The sequence below is a fragment of the Phascolarctos cinereus genome, unplaced genomic scaffold (genome assembly GCF_003287225.1).
Source record: "Phascolarctos cinereus isolate Bilbo 61053 unplaced genomic scaffold, phaCin_HiC Scaffold_726;HRSCAF=1367, whole genome shotgun sequence".
In the NCBI taxonomy this organism is placed as follows: domain Eukaryota; kingdom Metazoa; phylum Chordata; class Mammalia; order Diprotodontia; family Phascolarctidae; genus Phascolarctos; species Phascolarctos cinereus.
In genome coordinates this window covers 257577529-257603053 of record NW_027556098.1, presented here as the reverse complement: position 1 = coordinate 257603053, position 25525 = coordinate 257577529, and the positions used below count along the sequence as shown (strand labels likewise).

Sequence of the window (25525 nt, the reverse complement as noted above, 5' to 3'; positions counted from 1 at the left end):
CAGGGGGAAAAAGATCAAAGGAATCTTTGATAATTTATTTTTAAAAAGCAGAATTTAAAATGTTTTAAATATAAATATAACTAAAGCCTTGTTTGAATATTCAGGACAACTAACCTCACCCTTTGTTTTATTTCCCTGAACGCTAGGTAAGGTACACAGATGCTAACCTAATACAGTATGCAAAATCAGAATCTAAAAACATTTATTGTCTAACTCCAAACAGACAGCAATACATGTCCCCATCAGGCACTATTTAATAAACAACCTCAGGGCAAAAAAAAAAAGGGATTTTAGCTTGGAAACTGGGGGTCTAAAAGTATAGCAAATGTGGTCCTTTCTAAAATCCCAGATTTGCACATTTGGATGCAAATAATCAGAAAAGGTAAAGGATAAATTGCATTGGTGGTTTAAGGTGTCAAGATTTTGAAATGCTGTTTAAGTTTGACACTTTATGTGAGTTGCTCCTCAGATAAACTTTTTTAAGTAAGGTGTAGCACACAGAATCACAGAATCTCTGGACTGGAAGAGATCTCAGAAGCCATGCCTTCCAACCCAAACCAGAACAACATTCCCCCCCTTTCCATAAAACTGAAAAAATGGAACCATGTGCAGTGATGCTAACATCCCATAACTGACCAAATAAATAAGGGGTAGGATTTTTGTTTCAGAAATTAGGCAAAGATGACATTGAAATAATGAAGATTGATATCAAGTTAAATATTTTTAAAGGAGAAACTCTAACTCATACTCAATTTAGAAACAAACCACTGTATTTCAGCAGTGTAAGTTCTGTGGACATTATTAATAATGGCCAACCACTATTAGTACTGATCCATCACAAAGAGGCTCCTTGAGGGTGGAGGCCATGTCTTCCTCATCATTTTATTCCTAGCACCTACCATAGTACTATGTAGTACTTTGGAGCAGGCATTTGATAATTGCTTATTAACAAATGTTTAAAGATATAAACCAAAAAAATTTTTGACATTTATAAGTGGAGACAAAAAAAAAAACCATAGTCTACAAGCAATTTTGCCAAAGAATGATAAGAATATACATCTATATTGTGCCAAAGGTGAAACAACCCTGTTGATGCCCCATCCATGCCCCTTGGAAAAGCAATGTTAACTACCTAGTCTCAAGTTATCACCCTCCTCCATGAATACAGTCAAAGATAATGTATGTTACTATGTCCCAAATAAGAGGATATGTCCAAAATATGCTGCTCCTCCCAACATAACAAAGAACATTAGAGAATGCATCCCTTGTTCCTAAGATCAGAATTCCATACATAATACATGTGGTTGCTCCATGCAACCTATGCTCCTAAGATCAGCACTCCACTTCCTAATACCTTGGGAAAGAGCAAAAAAGCTGTCAAAGTTTTGGTAGAGATGCATCAAGTACACTCCCTGGGTTGGACTTCACTATCATCAGGCTCCCAAGAAATCACTTCACCAGGAAAATCACCCTTTGAGATTGCATCAGCTTTGGTACTCACACTTTTCCCAATACCTTCCGCCTGTCTGATTGGAGGGCTGGAAGGTACAGCAAAGAACTCCACCCAAAGCCTCAATTTAAAAAGGAAAGACCAGCAAGCTTCATTTCCTACCAGTTCTACTACTTGGACTAGACTCCACTATCATGCTCCCAAGAAACCCCTTCATCAGGAAACTCATTCTGAAGAGACTGGGTCAGCTTGTGAAGCTCCTTGAGGGCAGAGGCTGTCTGTGTTTTTCTTATTTGTATCCCCAGTGCTTAGTACAATGTCTTGAGCATGCTAGGAGCTTAATAAACATTTACTGCTCTTGACTATTGATTACTGAGGTGGAATCAAAAGGGCTTCTTGGCAATTCATTGACCATGGAAAATAAGAGAGAGGGCCATTCCAAATGGCTCTGGATTTTGAATCTTGAAAGACTAGGAGAGTGGCACGACTACTACTAATAGAAATAGGAGAAGTCAGTGGAGTTACTCTGGTATAGAAAGGTAATGGCAGGGGGAAAGATGATTAGTTTAATTCTAGACTAATTTGATGAGCAGCATTTTGGCCTAATGTAGAGAAGTCTTACTGCAAATATTAAACATGATTAAATGTGAACAATAAATACAGGCTAAAATTGCAGGTAAATATAGTCTTTAGTCTCCGGGGGGTGGAGAACCTGTGGCCTCAAGACCACATGTAGCCCTCTAGGTCCTCAAGTGCGGCCCTTTGACTGAATCCAAACTTCACAGAACAAATTCTTTTATTAAGGGGATTTGTTCTGTGAAGTTTGGATTCAGCTGCACTTAAGGAACTAGAGAGCCACATATGGCCTTGAGGCCACAGGTTCCCCACCCTTGGAACCTTATACTACTCAATAAGTTATAACAAGTAGACTAAAAAACACATCCACCAAAAGCAAATGCTTATAGAAAAGCTCATCCCTGAATGAGTAAGACTTGACAGAGGACATGTGTGGACTAAGAACAAATTACAGAGAGGAAAAGAGCAAAGTATGTGAATATACTGCCAAAGAAACTATTTTAAACTCTATCAAAGGAAAAAGCAAAATTTTTTGGCATTTGAAACAATTGTCTAAGCATAATTGAAATGTTATAGTTGGATGGCATTTTGAAATTTATATTCTTAAAAGACACAGAGAAAGCTACTATTTAATCTAGTTAAATAAAGGTAATACAAAGATAAAAGAAATGAGTGGTTTTGGGAAACTGTATTTACCTTTCTTGCAATTATATAGCACTAGAAATAAAGAACACATTTCTTTAGGATCAGCTGTCATTGGTTTCATTCCATCAGAGCTTCTGAAACTTTGACTAACAAAAACGTTCTAATCAACTGTCTAATAAACCTGTGGCTGTTCTCATTAATAACACACATTGAGTAGACAGTGCTCTGAATATTGTATACCACAAGTACTTACTCTAATATAATCCAGGACCAAGTGCATATTACTCATATCCTTTCACTCCACATAATGGCAAAGTTAATCTGAGTTTGTCAGGAAAATTATGAAAGTTCACTCTCTAGCATGTATGCATGTGTGCATGTATGTAAACACATACATATGTCACACACACACACACACACATATACATACACATAATATATACGGTGCCAGACTGCTTGAAGCACCAACAAAGAACTTTCAGCTGAAATACTTGAGAATAATCAAGAAGAATTCCATAAGTGCCTACTATGTGTCAGGCACTAGTCTAGGTCCTGGAGACAGGAAGACAAAAATGAAACAATCCCTGCCCAAAAGCTACAAACATTCTATTGGGGTAGACAATATGTGAATATATGACATTTGATAAAACAAATGTATAAATCCAAAGTAAAGGCTCAGAGATAAAAGATAAAATGGCACGGTTGAGGAACAAGATGGCCAGTTTGGCTAAAATACAGAGAGCATGGTGGGGAGTAATATCTGAAAAAGCTGGAAATATAGGTTGCGAAGGTCTTTAAATTTTAATGATTGAAATAACATTTACCCTCCTTCCATAAACTCATGATGAAGAAGGCTTAAAACTTATCTAGTTCAACCAAGCCCTAAGGAAAGTGATGTCCAGAAAGGTAAAATGATTTGTCAGCATTCAGCCATTTACTTGCTAAGAGAGGAGCTGGGTCTCCTGACTTTCTCCAACCCATAACACCCTTATTTTCTTACTTATACCTTTGTTATTAGCAGTAAAAACAAATAAATAACCACAACAACAAAGAAGTCTTAGGAAATCTCTGAAGTTCAACTGATGGTACCAGTGTAAAAATTAAATCCTCATACCTACAGAAGAGCAGTGATTAAGAAATTCACTGGGAGAAAGAGGTGGACTGACCCCCATAAGAGGCCACAAGTCTCCATGGCTTCTTATTTTTTAAAGTTTTTTTTTCTATTACAAATATAATAAATCAACAAAAATGAATGTTTCATTATATAAAAAAGCAAAAAAGGTTACATACAAAACTATGAACTTGTTTTATATAATTTGTTCTTTGTATAGCTACTGAATTTCTGCTGTCTGACTGAATTAATTGAAATGTTATAGTTGGATGGCAATTTGAAATCTATAATTTTAAAAGACACAGAGAAAGCTACTATTTAATCTAGTTAAATAAAGGTAATACAAAGATAAAAGAAATGAATGGTTTTGGGAAACTATTTACCTTTCTTGCAATTATATAATACTATGAATAAAGAACATATTTCTTTAGGATCAGCTGTCATGGTTTGTTTTCTTTCTTTTCCTTTTTCTTTAAAGCATCACCATCAATACCACTTATTCTGTCATCCTCCCTTCCGAAAAAAAAAGGCTCCTTCCTTCCAAATAAGTATAGTCACTCAGAATAATTTCACATATTGGCTATGTCTGAAAATGTGTGTCTTACTGGACAATTATAATTTACCACCTCTTTACAAACAGGTGGGAAACATGATTCATCATCCATATTCTAGTCATAGTTTGTCACTGCATTGATTCTAGTTCTTAAGTCTTTCAAAGTTGTGTTTCTTTACAAAGCTGTAGTCACCATATAAATTGTTTGCCTGATTCTATACACATCACCCTGTATTAGTTCACTTAAGTTCTCTCAGGATTATCTGAAACTTTTTCAATTCTCTTTCAACATTTCTTATACACAGTAACATTTCCATCAAATTCACGTATGCCAAAATTTGTTTAGCCATTCCCCAATTGAGCAGCACCCATTTGACTTCTAGGTCTTTGCCACAACAAAAAGTATTGTTAGGAATATGTTTATACATAAGGATCCTTTCCCTCTGTCTCTGATTACTTTGGGGTATATGTTTAACAGTGGTGTATGTGTGAGGTTTGTACAGTTTAATGATTTAGGTGGATGGAACGAAAATGCTTTCCGGAATAGCTGGACCACATCACAGCTACACCAACAGTGTATCTGCCCTGTCAGTCCTAAACTTAATTCCAAAAATTAATGTTTTTATTAAATTTTCCATTTGTCATTCTTGCCAATTTAATATATAGGTACAATGAGGTGAAACTTCGGTCATTTTAATTTGCATTCTCCTGATATAGGTAATTTGAAGCATTTTTTTCAAATGGTTGTTGATAAATCCTCTTTTAAGAACGGTTTATGCTGATCTTTGATGATGTATTTATTGGGGAATGAATTTTGTTCATCAATTTTCTACATACTTTGGATATCATATCTCTGTCATACAAATTTGCTGCAAACATTAATTTTGTTTGTATATAAACTTTTCAATTTTATGTAATCAAAAGTGTCCATTTTATCTTCTGAGATCTTCTCTATCTCTTTAGGTCAAGAACTTTTCACTTCTGCTTAGGTGTGAAAATCTCCTCCTTCCGCTCAAAGGAAAGTTTCTTTGGAAGAGGAACTTTTGTACCTAGATCTTATATCCATTTGAAGCTTACTATGGTATATGGTTTGAGATGTTTAAATTATGTTTAAACTGAATTTCTGCTAGACTTTATTCCAGGTTTTTTTTTTAATAGTATCTGGTTATTTATTATACGCAATTTCAGTCAATAAATGTTTGAGAGTCAACAGTGCTACTCCTCTAAAATGCCACCCTTGGAGTTCATTACAAGACATTATCTTATTTACAAAACTGCTTTTTTTTTCAATTTTATTAATTTATTAATTTATCAACAATCACTTCCAATATTCTTTTGAGTTGAAAATTTTTCTCCCCCTTCCTCCCCACCCTCCCCAAGACGGCGCACAATCTGATATAGGCTTTACACTTACATTCCTATTAAACATATTTTCACATTAGCTAAGTTGTAAGTAAAAATTAAAACTAATAGAAGGAACCATCAGAAAGATGAAACACAACTCAACAGAAGGTAAAAATAAGTGATAGCGATTCACTTCCATAGTTCTTTCTTTGGATGTGGACAGCATTTTCCATCCAGGCCTCTGGAGATGTCTTAGATCCTTGTAATGCTGAGAAGGGTTCAGTTTAACAATTTAGTCATTGCACATAACGTGGCTGTTATTGTGTACAAAGTCCTCTTGGTTCTGCTCACTTCACTCAGCATCAGACCATATAAGTCTTTCCAGGTTTTTCTGAAGTCAGCCTGTTCATCATTTCTTATAGCACAATAGTATTCCATTACATTCATATACCACAACTTGCTCAGCCATTCCCCAATTGATGGGCATCCTCTCAATTTCCAATTCTTTGCCACCACAAAAAGAGCTGCTATGAATATTTTTGTACATGTGGGTCCTTTTCCCATTTGTTTGATCTCTTTGGGATATAGCCCTAGAAGTGCTATTGCTGGATCAAAGGGTATGCACATTTTTGTAGCCCTTTGGGCATAGTTCCAAATTGTTCTCCAAAATGGTTGGATCATTTCACAACTCCACCAACAATGTATTAGTGTTCCAATTTTCCCACATCTTCTCCAACATTTATCATTTTCCTGTTTTGTCATGTTGGCCAATCTGATAGGTGTGATGTGGTACCTCAGAGTTGTTTTGATTTGCATTTCTCTAATCAATAACGATTTAGAGCATTTTTTCATATGACTATAGATGGCTTTAATTTCTTCATCTGAGAACTGTCTGTTCATATCCTTTGACCATTTATCAATTGGGGAATGGCTTGTGTTCTTATAAATTTGTCTTAATTCTCTATATATTTTAGAAATGAGGCCTTTATCAGAGAGACTGGTTGTAAAAATTCTTTCCCAATTTTCTACCTTCCTTCTAATCTTAGTTGCATTGGCTTTGTTTGTGCAAAAACTTTTCAATTTAATGTAATCAAAATTATCCATTTTGCTTTTCATAATGTTCTCTATCTCCTGTTTGGTCATGAATTCTTCTGTTCTCCATAGATCTGATAGGTAAACTATTCCTTGTTCTCCCAGTTTACTTATGGTATCAGCCTTTATATCTAAGTCATGAACCCATTTTGACTTTATTTTGGTATATGGTGTGAGATTTGGGTCTATGCCTAGTTTCTGCCATACTCTTTTCCAGTTTTCCCAGCAGTTTTTTTCAAAGAGTGGGTTCTTATCCCAGAAGCTGGGGTCTTTGGGTTTATCAAATAATAGATTACTATAGTCATTGACTACTGTGTCTTGCATATTTAACCTATTCCACTGATCCACCTCCCTATTTCTTAGCCAGTACCAAGCAGTTTTGATGATTGCTGCTTTATAATACAATTTAAGATCTGGAATTGCTAGGCCACCTTCCCCTGCATTTCTTTTCATTAGTTCCTTTGATATTCTGGACCTTTTGTTTTTCCAAATGAATCTTGTTATTATTTTTTCTAACTCTATAAAATAATTTTTGGTAGTTTGATTGGTATGGCACTGAATAAGTAAATTAGCTTAGGTAGGATTGTCATTTTTATTATATTAGCTCGGCCTACCCATGAGCAACTGATGTTTTTCCAATTATTTAGATCTGATTTTATTTGTGTGAAAAGTGTTTTGTAATTGTGTTCATAGAGTTCCTGGGTTTGTTTCGGGAGGTAGACTCCTAAATATTTTATAATGTCTACAGTAAGTTTAAATGGGATTTCTCTTTCTATCTCTTGCTGTTGGGCTTTGTTGGTAATATATAGAAATGCTGATGATTTATGTGGGTTTATTTTATAGCCTGCAACTTTGCTAAAGTTGTTTATTATTTCAAGTAGTTTTTTACTTGATTCTCTAGGATTCTCTAAGTATATCATCATGTCATCTGCAAAGAGTGATAGCTTTGTTTCTTCTTTGCCTATTCTAATGCCTTCAATTTCTTTTTCTTCTCTTATTGCTAAAGCTAAGTTTCCAGTACAATATTGAATAACAGTGGTGATAATGGACATCCTTGTTTCACCCCGATCTTATTGGAAATGCTTCTAGCCTGTCCCCATTACATATAATGCTTGCTGAAGGTTTTAGATAATGCTATTTATTATTTTAAGGAAGACTCCATTTATACCTATGCTTTCTAGTGTTTTTAATAGGAATGGGTGTTGTATTTTATCAAAAGCTTTTTCTGCATCTATTGAGATGATCATGTGGTTTCTGTTGGTTTTGTGTTGATATGCTCAATGATGCTGATAGTTTTCCTAATATTGAACCAACCCTGCATTCCTGGTATAAATCCTACCTGGTCATAGTGTATTATTCTTGTGATAAGTTGCTGCAATCTATTGCTAGTATTTTGTTTAAAATTTTTGCATCTATATTCATTAGAGAAATTGGTCTATAATTTTCTTTCTCTATTTTGACTCTTCCTGGTTTAGGTATCAACACCATATTTGTATCATAAAAAGAATTTGGTAAGACTCCTTCTTCACCTATTTTCCCAAATAGTCTATATAGTATTGGAATTAATTGTTCTTTAAATGTTTGATAGAATTTGCATGTAAATCCATCTGGCCCTGGAGATTTTTTCCTAGGGAGTCCATCAATGGCTTGTTCAATTTCTTTTTCTGAGATGAAGTTATTTAAGTATTTTACTTCCTCTTTGTTAATCTAGGCAATTTATGTTTTTGTAAATATGTATCCATTTCACTAAGATTGTCAAATTTATTGGCATATAGTTGGGCAAAATAATTCCTAATTATTGTTTTAATTTCCTCTTCCTTGGTGGTAGCTTCACCCTTTTCATTCTTGATACTAGTAATTTGGTTTTCTTCTTTCTTTTTTTTAAATTAAATTAACCAAAGGTTTATCTATTTTATTGTTTTTTCATAAAACCAGCTCTTAGTTTTCTTTATTAGTTCAATAGTTTTCTTAATTTCAATTTTATTAATATATGTTTTGTTTTTCAATATTTCTAATTTAGGATTTAGTTAAGGATTTTTAAGTTCTTTTTTTCCAGTTTTTTTAGTTGTTGGGATTCATTAATCTCTTCTTTTTCTATTTTATTTATGTAAGCATTTAGAGTTATAAAACTTCCCCTAAGAACTGCTTTAGCTTCATCCCATAAGTTTTGGTATGTTGTCTCATTATTGTCATTCTCTTGAATGAAATTATTGATTGTTTCTATGATTTGTTGTTTGACCCAATCATTTTTTATGATTAGATTATTTAGTTTCCACTTATTTTTTATTCTACTTTCCATGGCCCTTTGTTACATATAATTTTTATTGCATCATGATCTGAAAAGGATGCATTTAATATTTCTGCCTTTCTGCATTGGATTGTGAGGTTTTTATGCCCTAGTACATGGTCAATTTTTGTGTATGTGCCATGTACTGCCGAGAAAAAAGTATATTCCTTTCTATCCCCATTCAGTTTTCTCCAGAGGTCTATCATACCTAACTTTTCTAATGTTCTATTCACCTCCTTAACTTCTTTCTTGTTTATTTTGTGGTTAGATTTATCTAGTGCAGAAAGGGGGAGGTTCAGGTCCCCCACTAGTATAGTTTTGCTGTCTATTTCTTCCTGTAACTCCCTGAACTTCTCCTGTAAGAATTTGGATGCTATACCATTTGGTGCATATATGTTTAGTAATGATATTACTTCATTGTCTATGGTGCCTTTTAGCAGGATGTAGTTTCCTTCCTTATCTCTTTTGATTAGATCTATTTTTGCTTTTGCTTTGTCTGAGATCAGGATTGCTACCCCTGCTTTTTTACTTCAGCTGAAGCATAATATATTCTGCTCCAGCCTTTTACCTTTACCCTGTATGTGTCACTCTTTTTCAAATGTGTTTCCTGTAAACAACATATTGTAGGATTATGGTTTTTAATCCATTCTGCAATCCGTTTTTTTATGGGAGAGTTCATCCCATTCACATTCACAGTTATGATTACTATCTCTCCATCCTTTCCCCCCATTTATGCTTTTCTTTCTCCTTTTTCCTTTCCCCCTTCACTAGTGTTTTGCTTTTGACCACCACCTCCTTCAGTCCCTCCTCCCTTTTATTATCCCTTTCCCTTTTCTTCCCCTTTACTCTTACTGCTTCTTCCCTCCTTTCCCCCCTCCCTTTTCTTTCCCCTTTTCCCTCCTACTGCCTATAGGGCAAGTTAGATTTCTATCTAACTGATTATGTTATGCCCTTCTTGAGCCAAATCTGATGAGAGTAAGGTTCAAACAATGCTCCCCCCTCCCTTCTTTCCCTCTGCTGTAATAGGATTTTGTGTCTTTTCCTGTAATGTAATTTACCCTTGTCTGCCTCCTCCTTTCTCAGTACATTTTCTAAGATCAGATTGATCCACTTATTTGGATCCATTTAACCCACTTGATTAGATTTTTTTTATCATTACATCAAAGTCAACTAATATCCACCCTCTTTATGTATACTCCTTTAACATGGTGTAATAATACAGTTCTCAAGGGTTGCAAGTGTCATATTCCCTTGTAGGGGTTTAAACAGCCCCCCCCCCCCCATTAACAACATATTGTATCTTTCCTTCCCATTTACCTTTTTATGTCCTTCTTGAGTCCTGTACTTGAAGATCAAATTTTTTGTTGAGCTCTGGTCTTTTTATCAGGAAAGTTTGGAAGTCTCCTATTTTGTTGAATATCCATCTCCTCCCTTGAAAAATGATGCTCAGTTTTGCTGGGTAATTGATCCTTGGCTGCATTCCAAGCTCCTTTGCCTTACGGAATATCATGTTCCATGCCCTGTGGTCTTTTAATGTAGAAGCTGCAAGGTCCTGTGTAATCCTGACTGTGGTTCCATGATATTTAAATTGTTTCTTTCTGGCTGCTTGCAGCACCTTGTCTTTTATCTGGTAATTTTGGAATGTGGCTGCTATATTCCTTGGTGTTGTCAATTTGGGATCTCTTTCAGGTGGTGATCGGTGGATTCTTTCTATGATTATTTTCCCTTCTGGTTCTAGGCCTTCCAGGCAGTTTTCCTTTATGATTTCCTGAAAGATACTGTCCAGGATCTTTTTTTCATCATGATTTTCAGGTAGTCCAATAATTTTAAATTGTCTCTCCTGAGTCAATTTTCCAGGTCGGTTGTTTTACCAATGAGGTATTTTATGTTTTCATCTATTTTTTAATTTTTTTTGTTTCTGTTTGACTGATTCTTGCTCTCTCATACAGACATTAGTTTCCATTTGTCCAATTCTAGATTTCATTTATTTATTTGTTGTTTGTTTGTTTTTGGGCAATTGGGGTTAAGTGACTTGCCCAGGTTCACACAGCTAGTAACTGTCAACTGTTTGGTCTGAGGCCGGATTTGAACTCAGGCCCTCCTGACTTCAGGGCTGGTGCTCTATCCACTGTGCCACCTAGCTGCCCCTCCAATTCTAGTTTTTAACAGACTGTTTTCTTCTGTTAGTTTTTGTACTTCCTTCTTCAATTGGCCAATTGTGTTTTTTATGGACTTGTTTTCTTCAGTGTACTTTTTTTCCAATTGGCCAGCTGTATTTTTGAAGAACTCTTCTACCTCTCTAATTTGACTATTAAAATCCTTCTTGAGCTCTTCTAAAAAGGCTTTTTGGGCTTCAGACCAGTTCGTATTCCCTTTTATTGTTGCAGATGTGGGTTTGTTGACAATGCTGTCCTCTTCAGAATTTCTGTCTTGATCTTCACTCTTCTCATAATATGAATCTATGGTATGTTTCTTTTTACTCATGGTGTTTCTCTATTCCCTGGCCTTTAAAGAGATTCAGTTCTCCTACTGGGGTCAGAGGGCCCTGACCCAAGCTTCTTGTGTTGGAAGCCTAGGTCTTAGTCACTGGCTTTGTGTGCTGGGGCCTCTTATGTTGGCAGTTGGAGGCTATAGGTTTCTGGCAGCTTACCTCCTGTTGGGCTGGAATCAGTAAGACTGAAACTTTCAGGCAATTCTAGGTTGCCTGCTTTTCCTTTCCTTTAGCTTTCTTCAACTCCTTTTAGATGGGTGCTATAGGGTGTTTATCTGCCTGGGGCCCCCTGCAGTGTTGTCTCCCTCTTTTCTGTTAATGCACTGAGAGATTCCTTTGTGGTAGAGCGCCTAGGCACCTGGTGGTTTTCTGCTGGTTTCCAGCAGTTCTCCCCTGCCCTCACTGAGGCACTCGGAGTTGTTGGTGTTTGCCTGTTCTACCACCTGTGCTTCAGGATTTCTTCACAATTGGAGGCTGCAGGGCTCCAACAGCTCACTTAGTGTTGGGTTGGAACCAGCAAGGCTGGGGCTTTAGGAACTCTTTAGGTTGTTTTCTTCACCACCTTTCAGATTAATGCTGCAGGGTACTTCTCTGCCTGGGGCCCCTTGTAGTTCTGCCTCCCTTATTTTTGCTGAGGCACTGGGAGACCCATTTGCTGGGCTGCTGTACTGTGGTTCTTGCTGGGCTGCTGTACTGTGGTTCCCCGTATTTCTTCTAGTTCAGCTGTTCCAGGGTTTTTTTCTGGGTTGATATTTTCTGAGTTTTCAGAGGTTGATAGGGGAGAGTCAGAGCAGCTACCTTTTCACTCTGCCATCTTGGCTCCTGGAACCAGAATCAACTTTATTCCAGTTTTCCCAGCTGTTTTTGTCAAACTGTGAATCTTTATCCCGTGACACGGTCTCCTTGCATTTATCAAATACCAATAGTATATTCAATTGCTTCTGGATACTCCAAACCTAATCTGTTTCACTAATGGACTTTCTTCTTCTTTTTTTTCCTACTATCTCTTTTAGTTGATTTTCTTTTTGGTGTTTGCTTATTCTTTTTTAATTAATTTATTTTTAGTTTTCAACAATCACTTCCATAAGCTTTTTTTTTTTAGTGAGGCAATTGGGGTTAGTGACTTGCCCAGAGCCACACAGCCACTGAGTGTCATGTGTCTGAGGCCAGATTTGAACTCAGGTCCTCCTGACTTCAGGGCCGGTGCTCTATCCACTTCGCCACCTAGCTGCCCCCATAAGCTTTTGAGTTTTAAATTTTCTCCCCCTCCCTCACTACTTCCCTCCCCAAGATGGCACACAGTCTGATACAGGCCCAAGATATACAGTCCTACCAAACATATTTTCACATTAGTCATGTTGTAAGGAGGAATTAGAACCAATAGGAGGAACCACCAGAAAGAGGAAACAAAACAAAACAGAAGGAAAAAAAAGAGTAAACAGTATGTTTCAATTTGCATTCAAACTCCATAGTTCTTTCTCTGGATGTGGATAGCATTTTCCATCATGACACCTTTGGAGATATCTTAGGTCCTTGCATTGCTGAGAAGAGCTAAGTCTATCAGTTAATTATCACACAACGTGTGTGGCTGTTACTGTGTACAATGTTCTCCTGGTTTTGCTCACTTCACTGAGTATCATGGACTTAAACAATTTTGATGACTCTTTCTTTGTAGTACAGTTTGAAGTATGGTACTGTTAGTCATAATAACTTTTATCACAATATATTTTCATTATTTCTTTTTGAGATTCCTGACAGTTTATTTCTCCAGATGAACTGCCATTTTTTTCTGGTTCTATAAAGTAATCCTTTGGTAGTTTGACTGGTATGGCACTGAATCTGTAAATTAATTTTGGAAATACTTTCATTTTTTTTTAATTGCCAAAGTCTAGTTAATCTAGGTAAATAAAGGTAATACAAAGATAAAAGAAATGAGTGGTTTTGGGAAACTACCTTTCTTACAATTATATAGTAGTAGGAATAAAGAACATATTTCTTTAGGATCAGCTGTCATTGGTTTTGTTCTTTTCTTTCTTTTCCTTTTTTTTAAAGTATCACCATCGATACCTCTTATTCTGTCGTTCTCCCTTCCAAAAAAAAAAAAAGCCTATTCCCTCCCAATAAGTATAGTCACCCAGAATAAGAATTTCACATGTTGGCAGTTAATATACTTCTCATTATTTAGGTCTGTTTTATTTCTGTAAAGAAAGTTTCATAGCTGAATTGGTATGATTTCTGTGTCTAACTGAACTACTAGTCAGTTTACATTCCATAGGTATTTTGAAAGAAATTTTTTTCCTATACCTTCTTATTATTCTTTCTTAGTAGAATACAGAAAGGCAGTAAATTTATTTTATGTTCTGTTACTTTATTGAAGATAGTTTTTCACTTTATATTTAATGGATTCCCTAGGATTCTTGAAATATAGCAAAAGGTCATCTGCAAAAAACTATAATCTTATTTTTTCTTTATCTTGTCTTACTGCTATTATTTGTGTTCTAGAATTACATCAAATAAAAGCCAGACTCTTTAATTTATTTCTAATTTTACTAGAGTGATCTCTAGTGATTCTTCATTACAGATATATAATGTTAATTCTTGCTTTTAGACAAATACTACTTATCACATTAACAAATGATCTGTTTATTCCTTTGGGACTTTCTTTTTTTGGCTGGGCAATGGGGTTAAGCGATCTGCCCAGGGTCACACAGCTAGTAATTGTTATGTGTCTGAGGCCATATTTGAACTCAGGTCCTCCTGAATCCAGGGCCAGTGCTCTATTCACTATACCATCCAGCCTCCCCTAGGATTTTTTTTTTAATGTTTAACATAAATGGGTGTTGAATTTTGTTAAAAGCCTCTTCCACATCTTGATACAGTGCAATTCTTATAGTTTTTTCATTACAAAATGGTGATCTATGATGTAGATGTATAGCCTATATCACATTGCATACCCTCTTGGGGAAAGGGGGGCAGAAGGAGGTGGAGAAAAATTAGAACTCAAAATCTTATAGACATGAATGTTGAAAACTAAAAACAAAAATAGAATTAAAAAAAACAAAAAAATCACCAAAATGGTGGTCTATTATATAAATTTAGTTTCTAATGAGGAACTTTAGTATAAATCCAACTAACTAGGTATAGTATATAATCATTTCAACACACTGTTGTAAACTCTTTGCTAACATTTTAGAGAACAATTTAGCAGTGATATTCATTAGGAATATTCATCAACAGGTTCTTATCTCTCACTAGTTTAGTTATCAAGACAGTACCTGTATCAAAGGAGTTTGTAGCATCCCTTCTTTTCCTATTTTTGCAAACAATTTATCTAATATTGGAATTGTTAATAGAAATTGTTTACAAAATCCATCAGGTGCTGGTATTTATTTCTTTAGGGTTTTATTTATAATCTATTCAATTTCTTTTTCTGATATTAGGTTAAATTTCCTATTTCTTAATCTTTTATTTGTATATTTTTATAAATATTTATCCATTTCAGTTATATTTTATCAGCATATTATCACATATAAGTTTCTAATGATTTCCTTCATTTCATTTGTTGTGAATTGCTTTTTTCATTTTTTATTTTTGGCAACTTGGTAATTTCCCTTAATTCAAATGTGTTCGTCCAGTTTGTTAGTTTGCCTTCTTCAATAACTGCTGAAACATAATAAATTCTGCTCTTGCCCCTCAATTTAACTCTGTGTGAATCCTTTGTTTCGAAGGTGCTTCTTGTAAACAACATATTGTTGGATTATGCTTTCTAATCCATTCTGCTATTCTCCTCCATTTTATAGGTAAATATACTAATCACATTCACTGTTAAGACTATTAATTGCATATTTCCCTTTATCACAATCACTAGAGTTTTTTCTCTTTTCATCCTCTCTCCCTGTTTGCAAAGATTAAGTGGGTAGAAAAAGAGAAGGAATGTGATTCCCATTAATAATCTTTAAATGAGGTGTTCCTACTCTTGAATTTCTTCTCTTCATTAAACCCAGACTCTGATCTTTAATTTTAATACTTTTTTTCTCTTTTTAATCACCCTGTATGATCAATCTTCCAAAGTTTGTTTTGTTTGTGATTATTCCTTATTTTAATCTACTCTCCCTCTTATACCTCATTTCTCTTTTTCCTGTCTCTACTCATATCTTTATCAAGTCTAATGAACATCTACAAAAAATTCTATGTGCATATATATATATTTATTAAGATATTTGCCCAGCACTTTGCTAACTCTTGGGGATACCAAAAGAAGCAAAAGATAGTCTTTGCTCTCAAGGAGTTCACAATCTAATGAGAGAGACCACAAGCAAATAGATACGTACAAACAAGCTATAGGTTGTTGAGTCAATTAGTCATGTCTGACTCCTCTTGACCTCAATTGGGGTTTTCTTGGCAAAGATACTGTAGTGGTTTGCCATTTCTTTCTCCATCTCTTTTTACAGATGAGGACACTGAGGCAAACGGTTAAGTGATTTGCCCAGGTCACACAGCTAGTAAATGTTTGGGGCCTGATTTGAACTCAGGGCCTCTTGACTTCAGACTCAGAACTCTATCTATTGCACCACCTAGTTGCCCTATGTATACAGTAAAAATAGGAATTAATTTAAAAAGGGAAAGCACTAAAATTAAAGAGGGGTTAGGAAAGGCTTCCTGTAGACAACAGGATTTTAACTGGGACTTAAAGGAAACCAGTAGGCATAGATGAGGAGGGAGAGAATTACAGGCATGAGGAACAGCCAGTGAAAATGCCTGAAGCCAAGAGAATGAGTACCTTATTTGAGGAACAGCAAGGAGGCCAGTGTCACTGGAACAAAGAGTATATGGTGAGGAGCTAGGTCTAAGAAGACTGGAAAGGTAGGGAGCGGGATGGGGTCTGGGTTATGAAGGGATGTGAATGTCAAACAGATGATTTTGTATTTGATCCTGGAGGCAACACGGAGCTGCTGAAGTTTACTGAGCAAGAGGGTGACATAGTTAGACCTGCACTTTAGAAAAATCACTTTAATGGCTGAATGGAGAAAGGACTGGAGTGAGGAAAACTTGAGGCAGGCAGATCCATTAGAAAGCTATTCCACCAGTCCAAGTATGAGTTGATGAGGGCCTGTAAAAGGGAGGTGACAGGTGTTTTCAACCCTCCTTTGCCCAGTTCACACAGGAGATCATGAGATGCCTTACCCTCTACATTAAAGATACTGTTACACATGATGCTTAGCACTACATCCACAGCACTACATTGGAACAGAATTGGAACCAGAGATGAAAGACAACTCAGAGGTGAAAAGGCTATCCAGTCCAACCTATACCTGAAAAAAAATCTTTTCTACAAAATATCCCACGACTGGACCAGAAACCCTTTACTGAAATGCCACAAGGGAGGGAGAACCCACTACCTCCCAGGCAGCCCATTTCTCTTTAGAATAGCTTTAATTGTTAAGTTTTTCTTTGCATGAAGCTTAAATTTGCTTATCTGCAATATCCAGCTACTGTTCTGATTTCTGACTGCTGAGGTCAAACAGAACAAGTCTAAATACTTCAATAGCTGAAGACAGTTATCATGTTCTCCACTAAGTGTTGCCTTCTCCAGGCTAGTCTCAAAACTCTTCATTATCCAAGCTGACTCCCTATGAATATTCTCCAGCTTTGCAATGTCTCTCTAAATTGAAGTACCAGAAATAAAGACAATTTTCCAGATGGGTTCTAAGGCAGGATATAGTAGGACTATCACCTCATCATATCTGAACACATAAATTAATCCAGTCAAAGACTGCATTATTTTTCTTGGCAGTTATATCATATTGTTGATTCATATTAAGCATACAGTCCACTAAAACTCTTGTAACATTTTTAATTACTTTTTTTGCTGTGCCTCCATCCTTACATTTTATTTAAGTTGATATTTTTAACACGAGTTTCACTTTACATTTACCCTATCAATTTTAATTCATTACATTTGGTTCTATGCTCTAACCTATAAAGATTTTTTTTTTAATCAGAAGACTTGTGTTTTGATCCTGCTTCTGCTACTTACCAAATAGTTCTACAAGCTTAGATAAACAAGTTTAGCTTTTTGGGCTGCAGATTCCTAACCTGTATTCAAATATGCAAAGGATCAAAGAGTTCATTAGTATACAAAACTCCTATATACACTATACCATGTTGCTTTTTTTTCCTGTAATATGGGGATAATAATAATATCTGCAGGGCAGCTAGGTGGCACAGTAGATAGAGCTCCAGACTTGGAGTCTGGAGGATCTGAGTTCAAATCCAGCCTCAGACACTTAACACTTACTAGCTGTGTGACCCTGGGCAAGACACTTGACCCCACTGCCTAGGTTAAATAAACAAACAAACAAACCAACGAATGAATGAATGAATGAATGGATGGATGAATGAACAGACGAATAAATAAATAAGTAAATAAATAAAGATAATAATAACACCTGCCCTACCTTTCCCACAGGATTGTTCTAAAGATGACACAATGTATGGTTCAAGTTTGTAAACTTCCAAGTATTATGTGAAGGTCAGGGGTTATTGCAGGTACATAAACGAGGACAGAGGAATTTATATTTGATCCTGGAAGCACGAAGGAGCCACTGAAGTTTACTGAATAAGGGAGTAAATGTAGATCTGCTATTTAGGAATGTCACCTTGGTAATGGTTGAGTGGAGAATGAACTGGAATGGGGATAGACTTGAGACAGGGAGACAAACCAGAAGGCTACTGCAATAGTTCAGGAGTAAGGCAATGAAGGCCTGCACCAAGGTAATGGCAGTGTCAGAAGACAGAAGGTGGTATAAGGTCATATGAGAGACCTTACAAAGGTAGAATCAACAGGACTTGGCAACAGTTTGGATATAGGAGGGAGAGAATGAAGGATAACATCTAAGTTGTGACTCTGGGTGATTGGGATGATGGTGGTGCTCTCCATAGCAATAGGGAAATTTGGAAGAGAGAGAGTTTGGGGGGGAAGGAGAGATAACTGAATCCATGGGAGCTGAAGAAAGCACCAACTGAAATAGTATAGAGGGAGAAAAGAGCCCAGGACACAGCCTTGAGGGACATTCATAGTTAGTTAGGTTGCTTTAGATGAAGATCTACAAAAGGAGATGTAGGGGCCCTGAGACAGGCAGGAGGAGAATCAGGAAACAGCATTATGGAAAAACAGAGGGAAAAGAGCATCAAGGAAAAGATAGTGATTGACAGTGTCAAAAGTTACAGAAAGGTCAAACAGGATGAGGATTGAGAAAAGACAAATAAGGCAAATAAGGCAAATAAGAGAGTACTGGCAACTTTGGAGAGAGCAGTTTCAGTTGAATGTATGGAGAGTTAAGAAGAAAGTGAAAGGAAAGTGTAGGCACCTATTATAAAAGACCTTCTCAAGGAGTCTAACAGAAAAAGGGAGGAGAGTTATTAGACAATAGCTACCGAGGACAGACAGATCAAGAGAGGGCTTTTGGAGGATAAGAAAGAAATGAACATGGTTGTGGGTAGAATAAAAGTAGCCAGGGGACAGAGAGAAAATGAAGGTAAATGAGTGAAGACAAATTATACAGAGGGGAAGATGTTGGAAAACACAGGACAGAATGGGATCACTTGTACTTGTAGTTTTTGCCCGGGTAAGGAGTAGGGACATATCTTCACATGAGTCAGGGATGAAGAAGGAGATAGTGATTGATGACATCTGTATGATATGAGATGAGGAGGGGTAGAGAAGAAACTCTCAGCAAACAGCCTCAATTTTTTCAATGAAATACGAGGCAAGGTTCTCAGCTAAGAGGGTTAAAGGAGGAAGCATCATGCATGGGATGTTCAAACATTAGGGTGTTTGAGGAAAGATGAAAAGATTTGGTCCCATTTGTCTTCAGATTATACTCCTTTACCATGGTAGATTTTATCTACCATGCCCCAGAAACCTCTTCATCCTGAAAATCAATCCTGGTCTGGAATTCACACATTGGAAGTACTCTCTACTCTGCCCTTGTGGCCTCTCCTTCTGATTGGATGGCCCTCCCTAAACCCTCCATTTGAGGATTGTACACAGGCCAGCTACATTTTATTCCGCCCCAGCTGTACTCTTGACTTTTTTTTAACCATGCCCAAGTGCCTAGTACCTTTGTTACCCTTCTCTCCCCCTTTTTAGCTTCCTTTTATAGTCTTCCCCCATTAGAATGTAAGCTCCTTGAGGACAATGACTATCTTTCTACCTTTTCTTGTACTCCCAATGATTAGAAAAGTGCCTGGCACACAGTAAGTGCTTAATAAATGTGTGGTGATTGCCTGACTGAAAAGCCACTGTATTGAGTGAGATACCAAATAGATTAGAGAGGTGTAAGAGAACTGCCTTGCTGAGGTGAGCGGTCCAGTTGAGATTACGTAACATAAATCCATGGTGGATCCAATTAACAAGGATTCATGATTTTCTCCTGCTTTGTTCAGCAGTATATGAATAGGAGCAAAGGCAAGAAATGGTGGGAGTAATCCAAGGCTAGAGCTTAGCAGGGCAAGATCAGCTAATGGGGCAAGAGACTTGAGAAGGGGACAATGGAGAACTGAATTCACCAAGTAGTTAAGATGGAGAAAGAAGAAGAATGTAGCCAGTGCAGGGACGTTCACCTAGAAAAGAACTAAGACATGAAAAGACTGAAGGTGACAGAAAGGATAAATAGGCTTAGGGGTTATAAGGCAGGAGAAAAGGTGTTATGAAAATGGATTATGACCAGATAAAGGAATTTTGGATTTCATGGAAATCTAATGCTTGTGAATGGCAAGAACAAGGGTATGATCATCTGTGCATATAGCTGAGGTGGAATAGAGGTCATGGAAGTTGGGGTGTTTGAGGAAGTATCAATACGTATATCAAAGTCTCCTAGTTCAAGGGCAGGAGCTGGGGAGGAAAGAAAGACAGACTGCAAACCAAGCACTGCAGTAACTGAGGAAGAGCTAAGAGTGGCCAAGTGGATAACAGCTATAGACCATGATTTGGTGATGTCGACTGAACGAACCTCAAAAGAGGAGACATTACTAAGTGATGGTAGTAGAAGGCGAATCTAGAAGGTCTACTGCACACAAAACAATGTGCCATAGCAAATTACTATGACTGACTTTCCACTTTTGTAAGAATTGACAGCTATTTCCAATTATAAATAAATTTGCATCATGATTTGTAAATACACAGAGCAAATCGCTTTCTCAGAACTTGATTACCCTCATGCAAAAAAGATAAAATTGAGCTCTAGAAAATATTAAAACTGAGGTCCAGACCCTGTACTATGGTGATTGCATCAAGAACAGATAGAGGACCCCATAAGGACTGCTTAAAGAAGCCAGACAGTCTGACTCCCTGTATATCCATTATAAATACAGCAACATTCAACACCATAGATCAAACAATACTCTTAAATCCGCCACAGAAGCCAGGGGTTAGTCATTCTATGGTGGCTATAATTATTTCCTCTGGAGGTACCTTGAGAACAGTGAAGAGTTTTTTTTTTTAATTTTGAATAATTTTACATGCACAGTAGTTCTATTCCATATGTGTATGATGCAACCCAAACTTAAGAGTTATTATTTTACCAGTGTAGAGACAACATTGAACAATTTTTCTGCTAATGCATTGATGGTATGTAACAGAAAAGTAGATAAAATCCAGTCTATTGAAATTCATTCCAAGCAAAACGAAATGATGAAAACTAGCATAAAAAAGGAAACAACGTAAAATGATCATGAATATAAATGCATTCAGGAATGATGACGTCTGTTCACAAAATATCAATATGTTAGTAAGATCTTTAGCTTTCCTAGAAGCATTAAAGTCCACTGAAATCAACTTCATCCATGAAAATTAGTATGTACTAAGAAATTAAAGGCATAAAAATGTTAGTCTTTTAAATAATAAATTTACTAAGATCAAACAAGGTCAATGATTATTAAAATTTCATAAAGTACCTAACAATATAAAAAAGCATTTCAAGAGAAAATATACTGACAGCAATTAATTGCTTAATTAATTAAGCAAGTGTCAGTGCTTAAATCTAGTTGTTGACTGACTATAAAGATAGCTGAATCTGAAATTTCTCTCACATTAGTAGCTAGTCATTAAGAAATAATCAATTTCATCTTACTGTGCTTTGTAGCAGAACTATCACTGTATCAAGGATCTCCATGCAGGTCATGTTACGCTACTGAGTGCAGAATGATGCTCTAGGGCCTATCTCTTTTGTTAGAACACAAAGCACCTGCTATCAGATTTCAATTTACACCTCAATTATATTCTCATCCAGCTGCCCTGCCACAATGGGAGTATCCTCCAGGCCCACTTCCATACCCCTTCTAGCTCTGGAATCATAATCAAATCAATAAAGCCACCACTGCCAAAAAGGGTCTGTCAATCTATTTCCTCTCACAACTCCACACATCCTGTTGGTGGACTTTCCAAACTAAAACATCTCTGGCCACTACTCCCCTCTATATGTTTCCTTCCCCTATTAAAATATAACCTCCTTGAGGACAAGGACAGTGCTGGGCACAGGGTAAAAGCTTAATAAAACCTTTTTATAGGGGCAGCTAGGTGACACAGTAGAGTGGATAGAGCACCCACCCTAGAGTCAGGAGGACCTGAGTTCAAATCCAGCCTCAGGCACTTAACACTTACTAGCTGCATGACCCTGGGCAAGTCACTTAATCCTGATTGCCTCACCAAAAAAAAAAGTTAAAAAGAAAACCTTTTTATTCCCTCAGAATAATACACAGGCCACTTCCATTTCTTAATCCAGAACCTTATCTTCCAATATAATTGTCCCTACTTTCCCATCAACATCACCAGGTATCAATGTCTTACTGCCCACATACACATCTGTAATTTTTCTAGGCCTATACAATGTAAAATAAATCTAAGTAAAATAATAATTTCCATAACAGTATTTTATTTAAGAATAATATTAAACTTTTAAATACCAATTCTGCTAAGTTATAATTTTCATAACTTAAAGGATTAATTCTACTGTCACAAAAGATCTAATATCAAGAAGTGAAACGAACATTTAATCACTTCAAAATTCTTACTTTCAGCTACTCATTAGATCATTTTCATATATTACAGTATACTTTTGTCAATTCTATGTAAACCCCCCCATCAAACTAATTTACTTTGTACTTTTTCTTCTCTATCAATACCTTCCAAGATGTCAATCAGTATTACTTAATCACCTCTCCCCAATCAAACTTAATCATTCTAGTTTTAAACTTCCTAAGGTATATTATGAAACCCCAGCTTTACATAAATCCTAGGAAGAATTTATTTATTTATTCTATTATTTACATATACCAAACCTCAGTTCAGGTCTGAGTACAGAATGATATTCTAACGCATAATGTTCCTTAGAACACAGAGTACTTATAAGAGAGGTATCAGCTTTTCCTTCTAAAATTTCAAAACTGTAAAGGACTCTAAAGATACAATTTACTTTCAACTATTTTAACAGATGAACATTTGAATTTAGAAAAATGACAAGTTAAGAGTTGATTATTTCCTTTTAAAAAGCATTCAGTAAAGGATTGCTTTAAATAATAAAATTTCCCCCATACATTTAAAAGACAATTTGTATTGATTCAATTTAGATACAACTTCAAAGAAATATACAGAACATAAGTCAGTTACGAAGTGCTTTACAATTTTCAAAGTGCTTTACTTCTAATAATGCTGTGAGGTAGTAATACAAGTATTAAGTAGCCCATTTTGCATATTAGAAAACTGAGGTTCCAAAACATCAATGACTTGCCCACATTCAGCCAGCTAGCAATGAGTAAAGCTGGGACTCAAAAACAATTCTCTTGACCACAAGACCAGGGCCTCTCAGGTCATCACTAATCAGCAAATGCTTATGGAATACTTACTACATGCTTGGTACTGTGATAGGCACCTTTTAAAAATGAGAAATATAAGTCAAAAAGCCTGCCTTCCAGCTGATAATCTAGTTTGGGAGACAGAGCTAACACACATTTCTCAGCAGTGACCAATAATACAAGGCAGACTAACATAGGATCCAAAGATAATAGATTTAGAACTTGAAGTCACCCTGGAGATCATGAATCCAATCCCTTTGTTGTACAGATGATGTAATTCAAGCCCACAGAATTAAGTTAATTGACCGTGGTCAACCAGCTGGTGTTTGAGGAAAGATTTGAAATTAGGTTTTCCTAGCTCCAAATCCAATGCTCTATCTACTACAATCGGCCTCTCTATCATTAAATGCTCAATGTAATATATGAAACAGATTACTATAATTGATAATGATATGAGAAAATAAGGAAAAAAGCATCAACAAAATATCTGAAAAATATACAGAGGGCAGAAAGAAGTTAAGAAACAAGTAGTATTGGTATTACCATATCAAGTGTAACATATACTTTAAAAAACAAGCTGTAAGTAATATGGATTCATGATTAAATGTATCAAAAAGTGAAAAAAAATTTTAAGTACAAGTTATATTGTATGTAGATTTCACCATAGCATTAAGATGAGACTCAAATTAATTAAATTAAATAACTGATTAAATACCTACTCTATGAAGAGTATGTAAAGAGCTAAACATTTACTAAACTCTCACCTAGGGAATATGCATTGTGGGGAGAAAAAAATAACATTTAATAAATGAGTTTAAGGATACTGTGTAAAACTTCAAATGAGGCAGAATAGGAGGGTAGCTCTTAAAGTTGAGAGCACTTTAGCAACTGGTTTGTAATTTATAGTCTTCAGAGAACTGCCTTGGGTACTAAAACATAAGTTTCTAGTCCATGGTCACACAGTTGTGTGTCAGAGATAGGACTTAAACCTAGGCCTTCCAAGGTCAGAGTCACTATACCACATTAGCCCTTGATGTAGAAAACAAACATATAAAACCTATAATTAGTTTTAATTACAGTTATAATTTTTGTTTTATTATAATGAATGTTTTTTAAAAAGTCATAAAGGCAAGAGAAACTTTCTCTGACAGAAATCACAATTACTTTCTACCCTATTATAGACTGTCCAGTAGTTTCATAACTACTTAAAGTGCCACTGTCTATAAAAATTTGTATATTACACCCTGAATCAAAGATGTTTCAACAAAATATACATGCTAAATAACTTCTTAGAGTTATAATGTATTCCAGAATGCTGTATTTATCATCACTAAATTGTCTAAATATCTTCTATAATTACTTTTCCAAATAAGACACAAAAAACACAAAGATATTTGTCCTCAGGGTTTTCTGGTAAATGTATATGTCTTAGAGAATTTGAACTTATGCCCTGAATATAAAAAATCTGACAGACATATTATTATTTTAAAGCTAAACAATGCTACTATTGAGAGAAGCAAGCTTGGAATTAGATCTGGATTTTCAGAACAGTGACATAATGGAGACAGCAAATAGCAAAAGGAATGTCAATTAACTGAATAAAGGATCTATTCAAGACATGATCTCAGAACACCACCTACTGTCCAATTTTAAAAATAGCACTCTGAAAAAGGAAGTCTTTTCACTCTTCATGACAAATGCAAAAGGAATAAAGAAAAAAATATAGCAAAACAGCATCATATAAAATACTCTCACAAATGAAATTTTGGAGGGGCAGTATGGTTTAAAAAAAAATCTTGTTTCCATACTGATTTCACTAAGAATCTGTGTTGTCACACAAATGTCAAATAAACATTTAAACAAACCAGAATTTAGCAAAGGTATTACTCTTTCCAGCCTCTGAACTGTAATCCTCTGTTATACAAATTTTTGGTACATCTGCTATAGGTTGTCAATCAAAAACATACAATAATTTGAAAAATGGATCTTCTTCCTTCACTTGGTTTCCCATACAGAGATATTTAGTCTATGGACTAAATCATAAATTTAAAGGTAACCTCATCTAATCCCTTAATTTCACAGATAAGGAAACTGAGAAGTTAAATGTATTATCCAAGACCACA

The 25525-nt window shown here is 35.8% G+C and overlaps 1 protein-coding gene across 1 annotated transcript in view; it reads right to left on the bottom strand.

The window, feature by feature from the left end:
• The window catches only part of MIPEP (mitochondrial intermediate peptidase), a 178961-nt gene that overhangs the window by 113055 nt on the left and 40381 nt on the right, over window positions 1-25525 (bottom strand). The gene's annotated exons all lie outside the window — the stretch shown is intronic.